The sequence below is a fragment of the Chrysemys picta genome, chromosome 12 (genome assembly GCF_011386835.1).
Source record: "Chrysemys picta bellii isolate R12L10 chromosome 12, ASM1138683v2, whole genome shotgun sequence".
Lineage (NCBI taxonomy): Eukaryota > Metazoa > Chordata > Testudines > Emydidae > Chrysemys > Chrysemys picta.
In genome coordinates this window covers 24,866,927-24,880,032 of record NC_088802.1, presented here as the reverse complement: position 1 = coordinate 24,880,032, position 13,106 = coordinate 24,866,927, and the positions used below count along the sequence as shown (strand labels likewise).

The 13,106-nt window shown below is 49.9% G+C and overlaps 1 pseudogene; it reads right to left on the bottom strand.

The window, feature by feature from the left end:
- LOC135974560 (olfactory receptor 6N1-like) overlaps nucleotides 1–13,106 on the bottom strand; it is a 157,651-nt pseudogene that overhangs the window by 99,006 nt on the left and 45,539 nt on the right.

Genomic DNA, 13,106 nt, shown 5'->3' with positions numbered 1-13,106 from the left:
GTCCATGGAACACATCTTCCAGGAAAGTGAGGATGTAGACAGCTCTGCCACTCTCTCATGTTCAGCACTGATACACACGGTATAATGGTATTTTTCCCCAGGGTTTTGGCTAAAAGTTCACCCTCTGGGAGAGTGTGTACAGTGTCTGAAACTGCACAGAGCTGACATTGTGTAAGGCACAAAATCCACTAATGATGAAAGTAAATCCCTGGATATATTCCCTGTTCATTGTTTCTCTATGTAAGATAATAAAGTCTTGCAATCAAATTCAGACAATCTAATGCAAACAAAACACAATGGGTGACATCATCATATTTGTTGCTACAGATCGTTTCTTATGCCCCTAAGGATACAACACAGAATCCAGCCAGAGCTCAGTTCACTGTTCTCCATCTAAGTAGAAGGACCAGGGAGGGAGATGGCCATAACCGTGGTACCATCATGGAATTTTTAACTGGGCACCAGGTGGAGTGGAGACCAATTTTGTTTGGACAATAAAAATAGTAACTCCTGGTACAGCATATGTGGGGATGTAAGCCTGGGAAATCTGCCACCCCTGAAATTGTGCTTCTTCCCATCATAGCCCTCTGCAAACTGCTGTCAGTCGGCGTGCTTGCCTCCTCTCTCCGTATGTTGTCACAGCCCTGTGCACACATTTGGTTCAGCAGACCTTGATAGTACTACCCAGGAAGAAAGACCACAGGCATGGTTTGGTGACAAAGGCACTCAGCCAAGTTTATTGCCCTCAAGGCATCCTGGTTCTGTGGGTACAGATACACTAACACACGAGTGCCCAGTGCCAAGGAACAGCTCAGTCAGCAGCGGGAATTTCTGCTGTTCCATGGTCCGCACAAAGGGTTAAATTGAGGTACCCCGACATTTATAGACTGAGCCAAAGAACTTACATCCCACCTCACGTGTTATTCTATCTGCTTGTTACCTCCCCTTGTACCTTGCTCCAGGTGTTTCGGGCAAAACATCCCTATTCATCACTTCTGTCAAACCTTCTTATCTGGTGTTAGGTCAGGATGTGCCTGGGCTAATCTCCTGCAGTCTGTTGCTTCTTAGGAGTGCTTGTGTGTTAGCAACGCTAGTAATACCATTGCCTAGGACATATATCAGACAGTGAACTTGTCAGCATCTGCTGTAATACATGGCCTACTTTGGTTCATGGCGTGGCTGGACTTTGCTGACTATGGTTCAGGACTCAGGTCTTACACCAGGCCCAGTGTCCCAAGCTCTCTCTCTCACCTACACAAGCCAGCCACCTCCATTGCACTCACACAGCCCGGATGCAATCCGCTAGGCCCAGCAGTGACCCCTGGACATGTCACCAGGAACAGCTTCATAGCTCTTATCCTGGCTACGCCCGGCTATGACCAGCTCCAGCAAAGCAATAGCTCCAGGCTCACTGGGCCCTTGGAGGTGGGGAGGTTGGGCAACAAAGAGGTAGACTCACAAGCCAGGGGCACAGGGACTGTCCAGACCCAAGGATAGGTTAACGGAGGATAAGTCCATCAATGGCTATTAGCCAGGATGGGCAGGGATAGTGTCCCTAGCCTGTGGCACTGGCCACTGTCAGAAGACAGCATACTGGGCTAGATGGACCATTGGTCTGACCCAGAATGACTGTTCTTATGACCCAGCTGGGGGTTTTGCCAGGGTAACTGAGGCTTTCCTAGAGTCAGGTCTGTCAAACAGTCATCAGGAGGTTTTTTATGGATATAAAAAACTGGTTCAAATTTTGTCTCCACTCCGCCTGGTGCCCAGTTAAAAACTCCATAATGTGACCATGGTTATAGCCACTTCCGTCCCTGGTCCTTCCACTTAAATAGACAACACTGACCCGATGAACATCAGCCAAAGTGGAAGGGCAAGAAAGGAGACTTTATGTTGCCAAATGACCAACAGAGGGAAGTGGAAAGGGAGGTGAAGCTGTATAATGCTGTATAAGTGTTGAGCTGAGAGCACTGAAGAGAAGAGGAAGTCTATGCTGCGTAATGAACTGTGGATAGTAGCAGATGTTATGGAGTGAGTTATGGGCTGTTAGTTATATTAAATAATGGCTACCAGGTGATATGAGAGTCAAGAATGGGTAAGAGGCAGCTATAGCAAGAAGAATCCATAGAGGAGAGGAGAGCAACAGGCTGTCATGTGGGGAAATCGACACTAGATGGCACCAGAGTAGAGGAAATGATGGGAGTGGGGGTCTAGTGACCTAGAGTTCAGTAGCCAATACAATAAAGGGAAAAAGAACAGGAGTACTTGTGGCACCTTAGAGACTAACAAATTTATTAGAGCATAAGCTTTCGTGGACTACAGCCCATTTCTTCGGATGCTTATGCTCTAATAAATTTGTTAGTCTCTAAGGTGCCACAAGTACTCCTGTTCTTTTTGCGGATACAGACTAACACGGCTGCTACTCTGAAATAATGGGAAAGTTATACTGTAAAATGGCCATTAGGTGGCAGCATGTTGTAAGAGTGAGATATGGGCAGTTACTTTAAAAAATGCCCATTAGATGGCAGCATATCTTGAATACCAATAAAGGGGCAGCACAAGTATATTATAACTGGCCATCATCTTGGACAGGCATCTCCCAAAAATGTAAGCAGGTGTTTGTCCATGACCTAAAATATTTTCCACAAAGGATCATTAGACTAAAACATGATGTACAATGGGACTTGTATAATTGCAAGTCACACTGGGCATTGTTAGCTACAAAGCTTTGGAGATAGAAAATGAACCAGGTGGGAGAAAGGTTGAAGTGGGACTGTATTGAAAAGCATGAAGAAAGAATACATATATGAGAGAGCATTTACACTTATTAAATCGAAGGGGAAGCCCATTTTCCAAAGGTAGATCACATGCACCAGCTCATCCCTTCAGGTAACTGCAGGTCTCTTTAATGAGAAAGTCCCGTTTCTGCAGAATGATGAAAGACAAGAACCTCAGTGGAACCAGCGTCCTCTCTGCCAAACCCTGAAGAGCTCTGCGTAGTCGAAAACTTGTCTCTCACCAACAGAAGTTGGTCCAATAAAAGGATTACCTCACCCACCTTGTCTCAAACCCTGAGAAATGACAGGTTTCAGAGTAGCAGCCGTGTTAGTCTGTATCCGCAAAAAGAACAGGAGTACTTGTGGCACCTTAGAGACTAACAAATTCACTCTGTATGCATCCGAAGAAGTGGGCTGTAGTCCACGAAAGCTTATGCTCTAATAAATTTGTTAGTCTCTAAGGTGCCACAAGTACTCCTGTTCTTCCTGAGAAATGAGTTCATCAACTCAAGTGTGAGCTGTCCTATGAATAGAGGTAAGCACCCAGTTCCAAACTGCTGCTGCTTTGAATTTATAGATCACCTTCCAAAACGGGGTATTAAAGTGCTTGAGTAATTAAGCATTAGCAATTTAAGATTCGCTCTCTGTGAAGAATGTGGGAAGTGTCTGTATTCATTTTTATGATACATAGTTTGAGTCAGGATGCTGGGGAAAGATAAGTAGGACAAGTGGTAGAAGCTGGAGATCCCGGAACTTAAGTCAGGGGTCAGAGTCAGTATCAGGGTCAAGAGTCAAGCTAAAGGTCAGAAGCGGGGACAGAATCAGGAATTAGGCTGAGGGTCAATACCAGGTATCGCGGTTGGTGCCATGTTTCCAAGGGTCAATCGGGAGTCAGAATCCAAGTCGGACCCAAGGTAAGTACTGGGAATCCAGGAAGAAAGCAGCAGGGCAGGTGTGGCAGATAGGTAGGGATCCGCGTTTTTGTCTGGACACATTTTGGGTTTTGTGACATAGCAGACTCGCTTTCTGAGTCTAAAGCACGCCCTGTACTTCGTATCTTGTTCATGACGTAATCTCGCACCCTTCCCAGTATTCTTAAAGAATTGCAGAAAAGCTGACTTTATTGGTCCCCATTGTCCTTGTATTCTTGAAATATTTTGCAAGGAAAATTGTTACTTTAAGGCCACTGATTTTCTAAGAAGGTTAGTTAGATATACAGCTATTTTGAGTCCGAGTGAGGGCACACAGGAAGGTGTTCCCACTCTGTTCTTTCCTCTTTCAAACTGCTGAATGTATTTGTCAATAGTTTCCCTAATTATAGCAAATCAATATAATTGTGACATCTTGTCTATCATTTTTTAATTTATTTCATTATATAATTCTATGTCTCTCTCAATGCGGGGTGATTTTCTAGTGAGAGAGTATTTTCTTATAGCTATACATTTTGGTCTCTTTCAATCCTTTCTTTTCATTAAGATCCGTTATTCACTTCTGTATCTTACTTACATGGGGAATTTAACCGGTTAGCTTAGTGCTATCGTCACTATTACCTAGTAGTTTGGCCCAAAAGGTTAAGACTGGGAGTTTCGATCTAAGAGTTAGCAGCAGCTGATGGAAATGCTTATATCTGTAGTACAGAGATAAAGTAATGAAGGCACCACCTGAAACGCAATGCGGGTGCATGTATATAATCTAGTTCAGATTTGTATTCATTGCTGACCAAAAGGTCTGGCATCCAGGATCAATAACTGGTCTAATTCGTGCTCTGTATAGCATTACCACCATTTTCATATCCACTCCCCAGGATGTTCCAGAGGTGTTTGACTTTTGCCCTTATCTAATATTTTCAGTATGGTCCCTCCAAGTGAGCTTGTTATCAAATGTCATACCTAAGAATTTATAAATTCAGTACATTTATCTGTTGGTCTTATAACTATAACTTTACATCTTTTTGGCTTTTCCTTGTTGTGAGGATCATTCCCTTAATTTTGTCTATGAGAATTTGATGCCCCACCTATTTCCCCATTCTGCACTTCTCTTAAATGCATCATCATTCTTTCGGTGGCACTTTCAAGGCTTCTGCTTTTGATCTAAATGGCACAATCAGCAAACAACATGATCCCTATTCCTATACTCGTCTCCTCAGGTCAATCCTTTATCATGATGTTAAAGAGTGTTGGCGTAACTACAGTGCTCTGTGGAGTTTCACTTGCAATTGACTATACGTTGGAAAAAGCTTTCCCTAACTGGACTTGTTCAGTTCTTTTGCCTAAGAAATCCCTTATCCATCTGTACATTCTTCCTGTATTACCCATTGAGGCCACTTTATGAAGTAGTTCCTCTGTCCATAACACATCATAGACTTTTTTTTACGTCCAGGAAGATTAGTATCATAATTCTATGATTCTCATGCTCTTTTGTGCTTTTATCTCTACCCTGACAACGTGGTCAATCACACTCCTACCTTACTGAAGCCCACTTTGTGTTTCATCTATGAACCTACTTCTTTATAAGTGTGCTACTGATCTCTCCCTTACTATTCTTTCCATGGTTTTACCTAAGCCACACTAAAGTTTACATTTAAAATACCCACATCCTCCCTCCCATCCCATCTCTTCATCTCCTAATTATCCTTAATATTATTTTCTCCTCCCTAATTTGTATCCTCTGATATTCATCATTACTAACTTTTTGAAACATGGTAGCCAGAATTTCTGCTTTTCTTTGTTAGAGCTTATTACTCCATGCCCTGCAACTGGAAGGCTTGGTGTTACGTGACTCTTACTCTTTATTTCATTCATTTCCCTAGTTTGTGTATATGACTTTGAAGTATAGGTATTTTTATTTACTTTCCCGTGTTATGGTATTCAGCTCTCTCTTTTTGCGCTTTTTATAGCCCTTTGTGAAACTACCTTACTTTTTTATATTTCCTTATGTTCATTATTTAAAGATTTTTTTTTGCTATCTTATATGCTTATTCCTTTCCCTAATTACCATTTCATATTCCTTGTTCCACCATGGTACACATTTCCTATCTTTAGGCAGTGTTGGTGTCCTAGGAAGATCAATATCTCAATCCTCAATATCTTCACAGATATATTACTTATTCACACATTCCTCACTTCTGTTTCCAAAGATTTTTCCAGTTTGTTTTTTTAAGATTCCAAGTGGGGATATTATCCTCATCTTCAGTATTTCCTGTTCCTTGAGATATAATTAATGTCAGGAAGTGGTCACTAGCCTTCCCCTCACCCCCACCCAGGTAAATTTCACAGCTTCATTCACTCTCTATTGTCCAAGATCCAGACATGAGACGCTTCCATCAGCATGGTAGGTGCTCCTTCATATATTACTAAGTTATTCTCTTCAAAGATTTGCTCTAAACATTTTCCATGTTTTTCTTACTTCCCCACAATCTGTTGTGACTATTCAGATCACCACAGATAATGAATGGGCATGTGACACCTGCAATGAATCCTTTCAGGTCCATAGCCTCTAGTTTCCTGGATGGATTACAAACATTATAAAGTCCTAGAGATGCAGAATTGTTTTGTATTGGTATCTCAATAGCATTATACTCTGTATTTAGCTTTCTAATCTCTACTTCAAGGTAGTTCAGGTTCTCCTTAGTGAAGGGGTATGTACCCCCACCTTTATTTATAACATCAACCATTAATGCAATGATCTCTTTTCACCCCAATGTTACACATTACCTCGGGGCAGGGAGCTGGGACACTGCGCGGTGGGTCATTGTCTGGCCCAGGCCCTTCCTAGCCGGAAGGCCAAGGCCGAGGCATTTCCTTCAGGTCACCTTCCCCTGCAGCTTGGCCACGGGCCCCCATAGCCACTAGCCCAGCCAGGGATCCCAAGTGGGGATTGTCACGGCTGGTTCCTCCCTGCCGCCAGCAGCTCTTCACTGCCAGGAAATTCCTGAAATCCTGTGTGCCCCTCCCCAACCCACCTCCTGGGGCTGTGAGTGCCTCCCCGGACAGCCCCTCCCCCAAGCTCTGAGTGCCCCTGGCCAGTCCCTCCCCTCAGCCCCCCCCCCCCCCAACTTCCTGGGGCTCTGAGTGCCCTCAGCCAGTCCCCCTCCCACACCCCGGGGCTGAGTGACCTTGGCCAACCCCCGTCCCTTCAGGAGGAACTCCCAGTACCCACCCAGCCCCCAAACCACAGGGTTCCCCTCCCTGCGGCTCTGTGGCCATACCCCCACCAGGGCCGGCTTTAGGCCAATTCAACCAATTCCCCTGAATCGGGCCCCGGGCCCAAGCCCCGGTACGGTGTACCGGCAAGAGCCGGTGCGCTGTACCAGGGTGGCCCGGCTTCCCCAGGGGGCAATTTAAAGGACCTAGGGCTCCCAGCAGGGGCCGGAGCCCCAGGCCCTTTAAATTGCTACCAGACCCCCACTGCTGGAGCCCTGGGGTAGGGCTGCGGGGCTCTGGGGGCTATTTAAAAAGTCCGGGACTCCTGCTGCCACTACCGCCCCTGCCCTTTAAATAACCGCTGGAGCACTGCTGCTTCCCCAGGGCTCCCGCGGCTATTTAAAGGGCCGGGGTGGTAGAAGCTATTTAAAGGGCCGGGGCTCCAGCTGCCTCTGCTGCACCCCGTCCCCGCACCAGCCCCGCACCCCCTGCCCGCAGCCAGCCCCGTCTCCAGCCAGCCCTGCACCCCCTGTCCGCAGCGAGCCCCTGCTGCACCCCTGCCCTACCTCCAGCCCCGCCCCCCCTGTTCTGCCCGCACCAGCCCCACCCCCCTGCCCTGCCTGCAGCCAGCCCTGCACCCCCTGCTTACAGCCAGCCTCTGCCGCACCCCCTGCCCGGTCTCCAGGCAACCCCTGCCGCACCCCCCTGCGGCCCTGCCCAAAGCCAGCCAGCCCCACACACCCCTGTCTCCAGCCAGCCCCGCACCCCTTGCCCTGCCTGCAGCCAGAGCCTACCTCCAGTGAGCCCCTGCCCTGCCTCCAGCCAGCCCCATGTCCACTGGTGCCCTGCAGTTCCCAGGGCAGTAACCCTGCACACCTGCTTCAATGAGGGGGGCAGGCAGCAGCTGGGACCCACACATGTGCACACCACTAGGGTGACCAGACAGCAAGTGTGAAAAATCGGGACAGGGGGTGGGGGATAAATAGGATCCTATAAGAAAAAGACCCAAAAATCGGGACTGTCCCTATAAAATCAGGACATCTGGTCACCCTAGCACACCCTCAGGGAGTGGCGGAGACCCACACACGTGAAACGGAGCTCATTAATAACCGATCAACAGCATATATGATGCAATGTACATAATACATAATTTTATTATTTATATAGTTATGGAAAGTAAATAATACATGGAAGAAATGAAAGGCTTTTTTTTACATTTTTTTTTTGGTAGTCATCCCTGCCGGGGCCCCGCCAAAAATGTTCGAATTGGGCCCCGCCCTTCCTAAAGCCAGCCCTGAGAGAACAGGAGGATTCACTCAGCAGGGGCTGCCGATCTGTCCCATTCACCAGGGCTGCCATCCTGCGGCTTCAGCATTAGTGGCTGGGGTGACTTGGGGAAAGGTCTCAACCTCCCCACATCCCACTTCACTGCTGCCAGAATCCCTCCTGCCCCCCCCCCCCGCTACAGTCCCCTCCCTACCCAACCTGGGTGGGGCTGTAGGAGAGGGGTCTGAGAACTTGAGCTGTGGATTGGAGGTGGAACAGCTGTCAGGGGCACTGAGGGGGACGTGGCAGGAGCTCCCTGTACAAGGAGGGGGGTTGCCACTGGAGGTCACTAGGAAGGACAACAAGAGTCCAACCTGGGGGTCAGGAGGGGGAATCCATCCCTCAGAGGTGGGCAGGGGCTGGGTGGAAATGCTGCTGGTTCCAGGGGCCGTTAATCCCCCCTGATTCCTCGGAGGCATCTGAGTCTCAGACAGGTTCTCGTTCCCTTGCAGCAGGAGGACGTCACGGCCAATGTGATGCGCCAGCTCCGTATCATGCGGCACTTGCGCCAGGTGCCCGAGGCGCTGCAGGGCCTGTGCCTCTGAGGCCACCAGCAACTCCCGCTCCCTGCTGCAGGTACTGCTCTGGCTCTCTGTAAATGGGGAGCTAGTGGAAGGAGAAATGGAGCCCCCTGGCACTCACAGAAAGCTGATTACAGAATGAGCCCGAACTGAGAGGCACCATATCCGCCCCCCTAAAGAGCCAGACTTCAGTGGTGATACAGCCCAGCTGGGGTAGCAACAGGATTGAGAACGAGGTAGGAAGTTCAGAGCAGCAAGGAAAGCCTGGAGGGGAACTTGAGAAGAGAGGTTGGAAAGTGCAGCAAAGAGAAAGGTGCAGACCTAGCTGTTGGGTCCAGGGCCCTGAGCTGCTATCAGTGTCAGGGTGGGACTGGGTTCCCCTACCGGCCCCAGAGGAGGCGGCGTACACGCACCTGGAGAGGGTTCCCAAGCCCAGCAAGGGGGCTACAGGCTGAGCAAGTTCCCCAGCGATGGCAGAAGGACTTCTGTCTGTGGAAAGACCTCTTTGGACTTTTAGAGTGAGGCAAGCTGGGCCCCAGAAGGGTGGACTAAAGGTGGTGACCTGGCCGGAGTTACCAGGCAGAGAAACTGCCGTGGTGCTGGAGCGACCATGGATGGGGGACGCTAGCCCAGCGAGAGGGCTGTGATGCCATGCCTGGCCGCCGGGGGGCACCTAACGATGAGTAGATTCATTTATGATTGGCATAGTTGGCAGGATTGAGTTCCCCCTGTGATCCGTGAGGGAAGTCTTGGTTGCTGAAGGAATCATAGAATATCAGGGTTGGAAGGGACCTCCGGAGGTCATCTAGTCCAACCCCCTGCTGAAAGCAGGACCAATCCCCAGACAGTTTTTTGCCCTGATCCCTAAATGGCCCCCTCAGGATTGAGCTCACAACCCCGGGTTTAGCAGGCCAATGCTCAAACCACTGAGCTATCCCTCCCCCAAGCAGGTGTATCAAGGGACCAAGCTGGTCGCTGGATTTCCCACTTCAGTTCCAGGGACTGGCTAAGCAGCCAAAGCAGATCTAGGGGGTTCTCCAGCAGCTCCTAGAAGACCAACAGACGCAGAAGGAAGTGCAGGTGGAGCTACACACGCAGCAGCAGCAATACCTGTGAGAGATCCTGCAAAGGGAAATCAACCCAGGGTCTGCTATGCCCATGGACAAAAAGAGCAGAGAAGGAGAGCATGCCTGGGCTGTGCTGAGAAGGTTAGCCCAGGGAGAAGGGCATGAGAAAGTGTACAAGCGTGGCCTAATGCCAAGATGGGAGCAAGAGTTCTTTGTTTTGGGGGCAGAGAAGCAGGCCATATCAAAAGACACGGCCTGCTTAGGAAATTGCTGAGTGGCTGAACGAGGGGCCAGGGCCCTAAGAAGTTAGAAAGAAAGGAGAAGGTGTCCTCTGACACAAACCCCCATGAGGCAGGCAAGGTGGAGGTGGCTGGAGAGGCCATGGACCTTGCAGACCCTCCACCAACACACCCTGTCGAGTGCTGCAGGGAGATGAAGGACGAAATGATTGGCCCAGAGATGAAGCAGACTGGAGGAGGGACAAACACAAGGGTGGAGCAGTCCATGGTGGGTTCTCAGACCCTGACCGAAAAGGTTTTGGCATATGCAGCGGCAGTAGCAAAAAGGCAACAGAAGATGCTAAAGGCTTCAGAAGAGGCTTTGCAAGCAGCTGTTCATGAGACTGAGTGGCTGCAGGAAGAGCGTCGGGATACTGCAGAAGAGAAGGTTTGCCCTGAGCGAGCTGGCAGTGGAGCTGCAGACACTGCGCACAGGCTGTACAAGCGCGCAGCCGGTGACAGCGATGAGATGACGAGGGATGAAGCTTGGGGAAGAATAGAACTTGCCCCCGCGTGGGCCAGGTTCTAAGGAGGAGGGTATATAACTGGGGGCTTGGCCTGTGGGCTATAAAGCCTGGAGCTAGGCCAAACGGATTACAGAGTGAGCTCCAGCTGAGGGGAAACCGCAACAAAGGTATAGGAGCAGGCCTAGCTGTTCGGTACAGGACCTTGGGGCAGAACCTAGAATCCAGGGTAGGACTGGTTCTCCCACGGTCTCTAAGGAAGGGGATGTACAGGGCCATAGAAAGGGCTACCAAGGCCAGCAAGGGCAGGCCAAGCCAAAGTCAGGCTGAGGAAAAGCCCCCAAGGGACAGAGGATCTTGTTACAGTTAAAGACATTTTTTGACTTTTCGTTTGGGATGAGCGCGACCCAGGAAGGAGTGGACTAAAAGATGGTCGCCTGGCCGAAGGGCTGAGTTCCCAGCCAAAAACCTGCTGGCGAGCGTGCTAGCCCAAGAAATCTGTGACCCCAGGCCTTGAAGGAAGGGGCACCTATTGGTTAGTGAACTCTGTTACAAGCCTGCTTCCATTGTGGAAACAGCCTGGTATTGGAGAGTGGTGGGGATGGCCTGTGAGCGAAGATGGCTGGAGGGGTCATACAGGAGGGGCAGCAGCGTCCAGTGAGGAGATCAGGGAATGGGTTGTTTGCAGTCCTGCCACTGAGCGGTAACGTGATCCTGGCCAGGTCACTCTCCCACCTGGTGCCTCACTTTCTCTATCTTTGAAATGGGGATCATCCCGACTCACATTAAGAAAGGGTTTGATCCTCTGCTCTTGCTTCCCAAATCCCTGCCCTCCTTGCCCCACACAGGCCTCTGCCCTGTTGCTCAAACTCCCATGCATATGTTAGTGCCTGTGTCACCCCCGCAACTGCAAGGTCTCATGTACAGTCTCCTGCCAGCAAACTGAAGCTGCCACTAGATCCAGAATAGGAATCGCAGTTCCTGTGCGCTGCCCTGAATGGAGTCTAAACCCTGGGCACGGGGAAGGCCAACGCTCACATCCAGGTAGATCATCAACCTACTCCCAGGAGCAGGAAGGCCTCTGGTTCGTGCTCCCTTCAGTAGCTGGAGCTGCTGAGTTGGGAGTGTGGTGGGCAGAGATGGGAACAGGCCATAGGATGAATCAAGTGTCAGGGGGAGACTCCCTGTGTGTGGGAGATGATGTTGTGCCACTGTGGGGAATCCCTTCCTTGCAGATGCTGGGCTTTGGGTGCTGGACTCTGCCAGGAAGCCCAGCTCCCATCCCTAGCAGCTTAGCTGTTCCCTACACTGCTGTGCACCAGGCCCTCTGCAGAGAGCTGCTTTGGGCAAGGACTACAGGGCCTGCTGTCATCCTGGCAGGTGTCACAACAGGTTCCATAATCCTGACCCCTGGTCTCCCTCCGCTGGCAGGCTCTGAGCAAGGCCTGCCCAGAGAACATGGATGACGAGCTCTCGATCCTGCTGACAGCACCTCCCAGCACATACAAACTCCAGCACATCTTGGAGGTGAGCAGAATGGGTAGGTTTTACCTTAGCCCTGGGGACTCCTAGAAAGAAGAGACTGGAAAATCCATGTTTCTATTGGATCCTTCCGACTATGCATTTGTGATATAAACTCACTGGGTGACCTTGGGGTAACTCACTTCCCCCTTACGGCATCAGTCTTCTCCACTATCAAATCTACACTGGGGAAGAAGGACAGAAGCCCCGACAATCACCTTCACCTCTGGGTGTCTGGTCCTGGGAGCCGAAACCAACTGGACTATGTGCCCCATCTCCTAAACTGCCCTGTCTTTCCCTCCTAGGGCCTTGTCCTTAGTGCTCAGCCTGGCCCCTTCCCAGCTTGTCCCTGACCTTTAAAGGACTCTCCAAGCCCCTCCCATGCCTGCTTCCCTTGGGGTCTCTCTCCTGGCTGAGCACAGGCTGCCCTTCTATCTCTCAGCAGGCCTGGGTCCTAGTCACAGGCTGTGTCTTGTCACGTGACCCCCACACTTATTCCCTTCACCCTAGGGAGCTGCATCACCTGGGCCAGGTGCAGTTGAGCTCCAACCCCTTTCCTGGCCATCTCAACCAGGGACAGGTTGAAACTGGTAACCTGTGGGTAACAGTAACTGGTTGCTCCCAAAGGTGCTGAAGACACAATGGAAGAGGAAATCCTTTGGCCTGGATTGAAATTATTCCGACTGAAAGTGAATGAGAGAAAATAGGTCCAGAGTTCTCTTCCTAGCAGCAGAAAATGTAGCGATTGATAGAGGTTCAGGTCAGAAAGGACCATTATGTGCATCTAGTCGCCCCTCCTGTATAACTCAGGGCCTAGAATGTGACCAAGTGGTTTCCTTCAGCCAACCATAGCATGGGACTGAGCCAGAGCACGTCTTTTGGAACGACATCCACATGCAGGAGAGCCAGCTGGCTACCAGAAAATCTCTCTTCTGCAGTGACGTGGGGTTAAGGGACATGGCGGAAAAGACATGGCGGCTGTGATTAACTTAGAGCAGGGTGGGAAACCG